Below are 12,008 nucleotides of genomic sequence, written 5' to 3'. Positions count from 1 at the left end.
AGGTACATCTTTCCTCTTGAAATAGATACCCAAGAGAAATACTTTTCGGCTTCCTACTTGGAAGTATAAACCTGAGTACCCGAATTCTGAAGACTAATTGAAGAACGAAATCTGGAAGACTCAAGATCCAAACTCTTCTTGGTTTGATGATTGCAAATTAAGCCGTGCTTATCTTCCGACCTAGGCATTCTGTTTTAACCTTCTTAGATCTAGAAGAATAAATCTCTCTTCTAACTTGAGAGAATAATAGATCACCTACCTGTGTTCAGTTGATGAGGACATCTGGGAGGTCTCACTGCTTCTTAGTAACATGTTGCTTCTTTCTTTTTATATTCACCCCTACTTCAGACTTAACTTGTGCTATCAATTCCTGAACCTTTGGAATTTTCTGTGAGATATGTATGATATCTTCATCATAGCCTAACTGCCAGCTAAGGGTTAAGTATTTTCAAAACTAATGTCAAATACAACTGATTTATCTACATCCAAACTTCAGAAATGTTGTCATTGCTGTTTTCTTGCATATTTGTCTTTTCTTTGTGTAGATTGTTCATTTAGATTTTTATTTTTTTGTTTAGAGAAGTTTTAGGATATAAAAAGGTAAGACTATTAATTGACCTTTCCTCTGTCTTTAACTAGGGGATTGAAATTGAACCTTGAACATAATGAATTGTGTCTTATAACAGGGAATGTCATAAGGAAATCTTATCTTACATTATTGAGAGTTGAAAGTAGGATTCTTACTAGTATATTTTTATTGTTGTTATTAGAGATGTTTAGAAAAGTACTGATAATGTTTGAAATTGGACCACATTTAGGGGTAACTGAGATTTAAAATATAAATAATCCTTTGTTTTATTATATACCAATAAATAAAATCACAAAATAAGGTATATGATTTACTTCTCCATTGGCTATTATTATAATAATTTTTTCACTTTTGTAACTTTCTTCTTATGCTGAAATCTAAAGCAATTTTAGACAATGTTAAAATAAAATGTGTAATATATGGTTATAGTTATAGATTAGAATGGTGATTATTTATTCAATTGTTTTTAAAGTTATAATTATATATAAGGATGCAATTTAAAACCCAATATAGCTTTTCTCTGATTATTTTGGTTTATTCACCATATAAGTCTATTTTGAATACTGCCTGAAATTAGTGTCCAACTGGTATCAGGCAACTAGCAAGCTTCAGGACTTGAGGTCAATTTAATTACACTGTGCATGACAGAAACTAGGCCATTTGGGTATTGCCTTTGCCACTAGCAATTGACACCTGAGTGTTAATGAGCTGGTAATTAAGAGCTGGCTCATACAGACACATTATACGGTTTGGGTCTAGGATAACCATATGTTACATAACTTCTGTGCTAAATACTTTGTTAGCTCCAGAATTTACACAATTATATTTGTGGACAGTGGTTTTTTGTTGTTGTTGTTGTTGTTGTTGTTTTGTTTTTAAATCTCAAATCTTCCATGTTAAAAAATAAAAGATAAAAACTATTACTTTAAAAATTTAACTAACCATACTCATCAATTTCAAGATGTGAAAATTCCTAATACAGCAAGATTATGTTTGGAGAGCAATATATCAGAAAAAATAAAACTGCAGAACCTGTGTACTAGCATTACTTTTAGTTCAAAGTTGCACTTGGAAAAGTCTTTTGTAAAATAAAGAGGCACCAACAGCAATTTAACATCAATATGAATATGCTGGATTGGTAGGCTTTATGATGGCCCACAGTGACCTTCACTTTTGGGGACTCACAACACTGAGCAATACCTTTACCCTGGTTGCAGGTAGAAGACATAAGCTTCCTAAAGCCCCTCTAGGAAATCAATGTGATAAAAGCAAGGAGATTTCAAAAGGCTATTGTTTCCCTTTGGGGGACCTTCTTCTGCATGCTGTCATTCTTTTTTTGAATTGCTTGCAGAGAAATTGTGGAGGCAGCTACGTGGGGAGACCCATGCAGCACAGGTGGAGGCCTGTCGACAACCACATGAGTGAGCCTGGAGACCCACTTTCAAGATGAACCTTTAGATGAGACTGCTGCCCCTTGCCAACTGCTGGACGGCAACCTCGTGAGAGACCTCGTCAGAGGACCCAGCTAAGCTGCACTAAAATTTTTGAACCACATTGATTATGAGATAATAAATGTTTGTGGTTTTAAGCTGCTGTGACTTGAGGTATATTGGTACATAGTGATAAATAACTAATATTGATAAAATATGTAAGTGAGAATTCTATTGTCTGTTCTGGTAATATGTAGTATTGAATTTTTTAGTATGATGTGGACACTTTCAAAAATAGTATGTGTAATGTACATGCGGTGCTTCTTTACGCTTTACTTTCCTCTTCAAATTTCTCTTCTCTTTTACTCTTTATCTCATAAAAAATAATTCTCCATCATTTTCTGGATTAATCTATTGGCTTCTCTTGCTCCCCCCCCCAAAAAAAAAGAAATCTTGCTTTCATCAGATGAAAAATGTATTAACTTTAGTGAATTTTTGTTGTGGGAATTACTTCCAATTTTCTTCTTTGAAAGAGTTTGCTTTTCCATCCAGCCCTCTGTAGGACATACAGCCTTTTATATGCAGATTGGTATAATTATGCTTTGAAATAGCTTTGAATTCCCCGTAGCTTAAACTGAGAACATGAAAGGCCAAACGTTATGTTGAACTGAAGGATATAAAAGTGCACGTACATCAATCCAAAATGAGATATAGAAATGAACAGCTCTTTACACAGGGATGTCAGTTTTTGACAGATTATTGAAGGATCTTTATAACTGCAGAGATTGCCTTGGGTAGCATGAAAACTCTGCCTAGGGAGAGCCTTATCAGTTTGTATTTTTTATTCCTTCAATACCAAAAGGTGAGAAGATGTTAAGTGAAACAAGAGAAATATTCTCTGACAAAAGCTTTAACTCTCTTCCCCAAGGATGACACCTGGTCCCAAATGGTAAAACACACTGTGATCTGATGATGGGATCATCCACGAAATCTGTCAGGCTAAACATGGCAGCCTAGATGAGGAGCTTATGTTTTAGGAAGTCTGTAGAAAACCTACATGGCAATCTTTACTTCCATATGGATCCCAGTGACAGACAAAGACCTCTTATGCGAGAGGAGTTTATTGTGCCAGTGATAAAACACATCAAGAATATTTAAAGCACCCATATTCTTTCTTATCACCAGCAGAAAGATAAAGGGAACATAATAGGTTTTTGTATGTGCAAAACATGAAATCAATACAATGTTTATTGAAATACAGATTCTAAAGATTCTAACTTTATGTTGAAAGAGTATGTACTGTTAAGTTTTAATATACCACAATTATCCTGATGACTTCGCTTTAAGTAAAATGTATCTTGGAATTGTTCCATTGCATTCACTATGCATAGAGAATCTATTCTGCTTAAAAGATATACCCTCTCCTGAAATTATATTCCAAACAAAAGCAAAGAATACCCACTTCATCTGAATTTGTTAGTAAAGAGAAATGCAGGTGTATGTCTTAAAATTTAAGACAAAAATTCCCTAAATTCTGGTGTTTCTACAATGTACAGATATTAAGTACAATTGATGTCAGTACAAGAGGAAGGTCAACAAATTTTAATAAGCTATACACTGTGAACCTAATGTTTATTCAAATAGAATTGTATAGATGATGAATAGAATACTTTGTATGCAGGGTAGGAAAGTCTTATTAGGAAATCTACCACATTGGGCACTTTGCAAAGCTCACTTTTTATTAATCTTCAAAGTATGTATGGAAGGAAATGATGATAAGTCAAGCAGTAATTTAGAAAAATATTTTAATTGTTAATTGACTCTGACATTGCATTTTTTTAAAGAAATTTCAATCTACTAAAATGCTTTTTAAAAATAATTGACATAAATTTCAAAAAAAATTCAAAGATTTCAAACATATAACTTAATATATGAGGATACTTTAGAAGATATATAGCCAATGTATAATGTATGACATCATTACTCTAAAGTTATTCCAAATGGGATTCTCCTCTACTTAAAATGATTTACTATTTAAAATGATGTAACCAAGGTAAGGTTTTGACAATTAGTTCAGAAACTCAGTCCTTGTATGTAAATTAAGGTCATGAATTGAATTTTAATTGAAATGATATTAAACAAAACAATATCTATTTTATAAAGGAAATTTTTTGTGATCTAGGGGCACACTCATCCATAAATTCATCTGGAGTTCCTGCTCAGTGGGAGTTCTGGGTAGAAATAAACAAGTAAAATCAACAACAACAACAAAACCCTGCAACACTCTTAGTGACCTATTGAAATGGTTCCAGTTACTAGCAATGGAAAATTGTAGCTTCTAGAATATACTGGCAGGTCCTACAAGTCATCTTTTCTCAACAAAGGTAACAAAAATCTCTGCCATGAGTTTTTATACAACTTTAAACTGCGTCATTAAAGAATAAGCATATAGGACTCATTTCATAGTCAAAACTAAGATAGTTCTAAAGTTAGTCATCACATTATATTCCATAAATGTACAGAGATAGGATTTTAATTAAAAATTAATAAAACAATAAATAAAGTGAAATTATAGTGAAAACTCATATTTTTTGAATGTTCCATATGTGACAATTAGTGTCCTCATCAACGGAACACTTACATGACAATAGTATTTTTAACCCACTTACAGATGAAATAACTATGAGAAGTATGTAAACATTCTTGTGTCTTAATTATAAGGTTAGTGAGTGTCGGAGCTGAGTAGTGACTTCTGACCTACAGACACCCGCTGTTAATTCTCTGAAATTGTATGGAGAAAAAGACAAAAATAAAATGGAGCTGTTCATCAAATAATACTTCATTAGAAAGATCAAAATTGATATCTTTTATACTAAATTTTAAAAAGAAACTTTTAGAGACATAAATTCCTCCTCCATTTACACCAAATAGCTGTGCTACTTAAACAGAGATGATGGTGCAAATAACAGAAATTATTAAGAAATGTTTAAGTTTTCATTGTAGATTGTATGAATTTTCCTACATCTCCAAGCTATGACAGTCTGTCTTACACTAGATTGAGTGTGTGTATGTGTGTGTGTGTAAAACAAGGTAGAAATTGATAGAAACAATATTGAAAATGAATAGAATACAGTATATTGTATTGGAATAAAATGAAATTTAGAGATCTTGTCTAAAGTTTCCTCATGTCTGTTCCCTAAATCTTTACTTCCACTACATTAGGGGTGAAAAGGGGAAGTATAAGAATTTTCATTGTCAAATGGATGTTGTATGCTATATAAATTTCTGAATGATTTACAATTCCTTAGGACATTAACAGTCTCTCAGGAGCCCTTCAGTTAAAAAAAAAAAAAGCTCATTTAATGTTTTTTAGCATAGATCTTCTAACCACTGACCATAGAAATCTTTTCTATAAAATTAGCAGCCCAGAGTGAATTATGAGGTACGTACTTTGGAAAATGTTGATTTACCACTACACATATTTTGTTGAAGTGGAAAATTAGGCCATGAGGAGTATGCTTTAAATGCATGTGGCAAACTATTATAGTAATAGCAACCAAAATGCAGAGGAAGTAAATTTTAAGCACACATCAAACCCAGGACATAGGTTAATGTCCATAGTCTAACATTTTTAAATCGCTGTGAGTTTTGCAAAATTGCCTAACTAAACTATGTCTTCATTTTCTATTTCGTAATTTGTGGTTAATACTTTAACTTTTCTCATTGTATTGTTGACACATTCTATAGACATAACATTTTATTGACATTTTATAACATATAACAGGGTAAGATTTAATGATGATTATTTTCACTTGTAATATGTATGTTTAGATGGATTGTAGAATAGGAAGAATTGTCACAAATTTTACTTTGTTTTCCCAAAGTTTGCAGAATGCTAATTTACTCCAAAGTAAGAGACAATCATTTGAGTCTTCACCTAAAGAAAGGCAACACTTTGGGCACTGTAATATAAGTTACGTGTCTGACACACGAGAAATAATAAAAATGGTGACATGGCTTTGGAATCCAGGTGTATGGGTCCAAATCCTGGCTGAAATCGCTTACTATGTTATTGATAGTGAGGACAACTGCCAAACTCATGAGGCTACTGAGGATGGTGCACGTCCCTCTTTACATTTTAACTTTTAAGTCCTAAAAAGCATATATCTCAATCCCCACCACCATCCTCAGCAATGATTTATCTTCCAAAAGTCAAAGTTAATCAGATCATTCATCACAGACTAAATGATGTCAGTGTTTTTGCATTTCCCATTTGAAGACTTTTTAAGAGAATAAAATTTAAGAGGAGATGAATTGTTAGCTCTACAGGAAGTTAATACAAATCATTTATCACTCTTTCACTTTCAAAGAATTCAAAACGATCATAATTAAGAGAATGTTAAAACATCTTAAAAACCTGTTTTTAAATACACGTTTCTTTTTTTCAGGAAAATATTTCTTATTTTCACCTTTTCCTCTTCCTCCTCTTCACATCAGATGAAAGGCTAGTTCCTGTCAGCTAAATGCATTTTACTATAAATAGGTACCATATTTGAAAGTCCCCCAATTATGCCTGGACTACTCCTGTAAGAGGAGCTTTAGCTATGTGTTATAGCTATTTGTAAAATACTGACATTCATAAATTATTTCCTACTATCAACATATACAATTTCAACTATGTGTAGAACAAAGGGTCTTTATATGGCAGCCAGGAAACCTGGGAACATATTCATAAAATTATGTATGTAAAAATTAACCTTGTAAATTAACTTTAAATGAAGGAATTTTTTGTTAAGTTGGGGACTGTCAAAAAATAATCCTCTTCAACCATATGTTTTCAATAGCACAGTTGAGAATATAGTTAAGTGTTTTATTTATGTTTTTTTCTTATGTATATGGATAGAAATGCTTTTTACTGATTGTATTATTCTACAATACAGCAGTTTAGGGGAATTTTTCTTTACAATGAGTACAGGTGTAGAATTTATTTTTATTTCACATTTCAATATATTTCAACTCTCCTAATTTATCAGATCAGAAGGTAAATTTTTTTTAAACATGCTTTCACAAAGTTGGGTTTAGGAAATACATGTTCAAATACCACATAGGCAGCTCTTTGTATACTAGAGCTCTGCATTTATGGATTCAGGCAACTGTGGATTGAAAATATTAAAGTAAAATATAAATATAACAAAAAGTACACATTTAGAAATCAACACAATAGAGCAGCTAATTATATAGCATTTATATTGTGTTAGGTATTCAATATAATCTTGAGATAATTTAAAGAGAGGATATGTGTTTAAAATTACATGCATTACTGCCCCATTTTATATAAAAGAGTTGAGAGTCCTCAGATTTTAGTATTCCTGGGAATCAGTCTCCACAAATATCCAGGATGACAGTACACACACACACACACACACAGACATTTTATACACATATAGTTCTATTTGTGTGTTTATGTATTTTTACATATTATTTATTGGATATTTCACCTAATGATCTAAAATTATATCTGTCATTCTTTAGAAATTTTGTCAATAATGATACTTTGTTTAATAATAGATTATTTGTAATTGATTTGATTGTAATGAAGGCCAATAAGGAACTTTTTAAGACACTGATAAACTGCATTCCTTACTTCCTCTTAATGAAAAAGGGGACTGAAATAACACCTTGACAAAGAGAAGAGAATTAATGCAAGAGTTGGAGGAAGTGATGAGTCTGTCCCCTTTCTCACAGAAAGTCTTCTAACAGGACGTACATAGTTAATATTTGATGTGTACAATTATTAGTAATAGAAGATCATGTAAAAAATGTTTCAAGTTTGTGTGGTTCTTCTGTGTATTTGTTCCAAATTCAAGAGACAAGGGACATAAAAAGCTACAGAAGAAAATGCTTACAAATAAATGTTTGTTTTGGAAGAAGCAATTTAAGTAAACTTGATAATCTAACATTGTCTTTCATAGTTAGTAATCATATACTATGATGATCTGTAATCTTATTTTATTCTATTCTCTTTTACTTTGTTTACAATGTTAAATCATATGCACTTTCCTGAAATCTGAAATCCAGCCTGCTCCACCCATACCTTTTAGTGGATAATCTTGCTTTCTAGTTCATATAAATAATTTAGGCGTCAGAAAGGGTAATGTAACATCTTCTAAGAGCCTCCCATAACTCACTATCATCTGCACCCCTCCTTATAGCTAAAGAGGAAAATATAAGTAACACAATATCAACTCACACTGGATTAAAAAAAAACAAACAGGACGACCTTGGTTCAGGTAATTGAAAAGTATTCCAAGATCTAAAACATAAGACTAATTTTTAATTTACAAGACTGTTCTACTCATCAATGCTTTTAATCCTATTTATTCCTGGCTACTTCCTTAGGTACCTTGTTTTTATCAATTATTTCTTCTTTTCTTCTTCCTCTCCAATTTTTTTTTTTGCTTCAGTGTGTGCGTATATACATATATATATATATATATATATTTAGGATAGACTGAATATACATACATACATATATATATATGTATCCTATTCTAATTTCCTGATTTTCAAAATATCTAGATTTTTGAATCAAAATATCTAGATATCAGCATATCTAGATTTTTTGTCATATGTGATAACTCTCTTCATCCCAAAATACCATCACTTAAGAACTCAGATATTCTTTTACTTCAAACTCTCATGTTTTTCAACCCAATTCCTCAAATGAAATATATCTAAAAAACTAAAGTCTCAAATTAAATTCCTTGGAACTTGTCCCCTCTGCTGCAGATTCGTCACTGCCCCAGAAGTGATACAGGAACCTCTCAAAGCTAGCACATTCATAACTCAAAGAGTCTTTGTCTTCTAATTGCTCTGCCTACATTTTTGTAAGGTTTTAAAATTTTTTAATTATCATGGGTACATAATAGTTGCATATCTTTGCAGGGTACATGTGATTATGCATATAATGTGAATCAATCAAATCAGGGTAACTGGGGTATTCCTCACATCAAGCATTTATCATTTCTTTGTGTTAGGAACATTCCAATTCTACTCTTTTAGTTATTGTTGCTTACACTTTGTTATGCTACAAACAATTTTTCATTCTGTCTAACAATCTAATTATATTTTTGCATTCACTCACCATCTCCGCTTTATCTACCCTTCCTGCTACCGTTCCCAGCCTCTTGGAACCATCATTCTACTCTCTGTCTGCATGAGATAATTGTTTTTAATATTTAGCTCCCACATAGGGGGGGGACATGAGAGATTTGTCATTCTGTGCTTGGCTTATTTCACTTCGCAGAATAGTCTCCAGTTTCATCCATGTTATTGCAAAAGGCAGTATTTAATCCTTTTTATGCCTATGTAATATTCCATTGTATGTACCACAATCTCCTTTTCTATTCACCTGCTGATACACACTTAGGTTGTTGCCAAATCTTGGCCACTGTGAATAGTGCTACAATCAACAGGTGAGTGCAGGTCCTTTCCATATACTGAAACCCTTTTTTCTGGATATATAAGTAACAGTGAAATTGCTGGGTCCTATGGTAGTTCTAGCTTTAGCTTTTTGATGAAGCTTCACTTCCAAGGAGAATGAGCCAAATCCTTTACTTCCTGGAGGCATTATTTGCAAAAACTGAAGTTACTCTCTGAACATAATACAGTATCTTTAAGCTTAGACAATCAAGCCACTTGTGTTGGGAAGAGGGTGTGGTTGTGACAAGAAGATATTTGGGTAGTTGTCTCATCATGCCAACTATTGGCATTCTACTTTTATTGGTTTTATATCTAGCATATCAAAAATAATATTTTAAGGCCAGGCTTGGTGGCTCACACCTGTAATTCTAGCACACTGAAAACCCAAAGGAGGTGAATTGCTTGAGTTCAGGAACTCCAGACCAGCCTGAGAAGAGCAAGAATTGGTCTCTACTAAAAGTAGAAAAACTAGCCAGGCATGGTGGAGCATACCTGTAGCATAGATACTTAGGAAATAGAGGCAAGTGGATGACTTGAACTCAGGACTTTTCACTGTCAAGAAATACTTGAACACCAGGTCTTACTTGGTTACATCATATACTACTTCAGCTCATATTCTTACGAAATTGGCTTGCTTTTCTCTAAAATTTGCCTCTCATGTTTCAGTCTAGGAACCCTGGGTTGTATTTTTCTCCAACTGAACAATCTTTTCTCAATTCCTTTCATTTGGTATTCATCTTGTGTGAAACGTTCTCACCCCAGAGAACTCCTATTGAACCTTCACTCCTCAATGGCTCATAACAAGTCTGACAATTTGTGCTTACATCAGCAGCCCTGTACAAACTATTCAGTGAGGTTTCATAACCCTGCCACATTTGTCTGGACGTGAGCTGGTGTCTTGCTGAGTGCTGTTGATTATTGTTTTTGAATGCTTGTATGTGCCATCACAAGAATGTTGGAGCTCTAAACCAAAGATCCAAGAAATATCAAAAAGAAGGTATTTTATAGGCATTCAGGACATCAGGGGTAATACAAGGACAGTTCTCATGGCCATTTCAGGAAAAGAGCTCCCAAACTGCTTTGAAGGGTGAACTAGGTGCTGGTATGGGGACACAGCTTCCCCAGGGCAGTATTTAAAAGGTGACCATAGTGATATTCACCAATGAGGTATGAGACACATTTTCTAGGATTAGTTTGTGAACACAGAGTTTGCAAATTATCAGACCTTGTATGTGAATTTTCCAGAGATGTCTTTGACTTCTCTAGATAGATGTCTGTACTTGTTTTACTTGATCCTCTTCCACTTTTAGAACACTGCTGTGAATAAAAAAGGACTCATGGCTTTGTGGTGTTAATTATCTGGTGACATCTGAAAGTCATATACAAAATGTTTAGTAATGAGGAAAGTAATAACCAAATGTTGTTTAAGGTGTGCTTATGAGGCCAGAGATTTTGGAGTGCAAGTTAGGTAGAATTTACTGGGAGGATTTATTGATGGAGATTAGATTTAAATTGAAATTATAGAAGACAAATGAAACTCAGTTATGTATCAGTAAATTATCTGCCTTATAATTTATCCATAATAAATACTAATGCTCTTACCATAAGGGTTGTGATAGACGTTACTTCAGTTTAGGTTGTTTTTTTTTTTTTTTTTTTGAGACAGAGCCTCAAGCTGTCCTCCGGGGAGAGTGCCGTGGCATCACAGCTCACAGCAACCTCCAACTCCTGGGCTCAAGTGAGTCTCCTGCCTCTGCCTCCCAAGTAGCTGAGACCACAGGCACCCACCACAATGCCTGGCTATTTTTTTTGGTTGCAGCCATCATTATTGTTTGGCAGGGCCGGGCTGGATTCCAACCCACCATCTTAGGTGTATGTGGCTGGCACCTTAGCCACTTGACCCACAGGCGCCGAGCCCACTTTAGGTTGTTGATATGATGATACTTACATATCAAAATTTATATATTTGTGAAATAAACAATTTCACATAACAACTATAAAGAAATTTTAAATTGCTATTAGAACACTTAGTGATCAGTATATTCAGTTAATATCTATATATTATTATCCAAATGATGCCTGGATATTGTCCTTATTTATTCATTATTTTTAAATTATTATTATTATTATTATTTTGAGATAGAGCCTCACTTTGTCTCCCTGGGAAGAGTACTGTGGCATTATACCTCACAGCAACCTCAAACTTTCAGGCTTAAGCAAGCCATCCTTTTTCCTTAGCCTCCCAAGTAGCTGGGACTATTGGAACCTACCACAATGCCTTGCTTGTTTTTTCTATTTTTGGTAGAGACAGGGTCTTTCTCTTGCTCAGCTGTTCTGGAACTCCTGAGCTCAAGCAATCTGCCTGCCTTGGCCTTCCAGAGTGCTGGCATTGCAGGTATGAGCCACTGTGCCTGGCCCAAACCTGGATATTTTAGAACAATGAAATGGAAAGGATGTTGAGATTGCTTTCCCATATTCATCTAAATAACTAGGAAAGAATTTTTATA

This window comes from Otolemur garnettii, unplaced genomic scaffold (assembly GCF_000181295.1).
Source record: "Otolemur garnettii isolate 467f Iridium unplaced genomic scaffold, OtoGar3 scaffold00183, whole genome shotgun sequence".
Taxonomy (NCBI): domain Eukaryota; kingdom Metazoa; phylum Chordata; class Mammalia; order Primates; family Galagidae; genus Otolemur; species Otolemur garnettii.
This window is presented reverse-complemented; position numbering follows the sequence as displayed.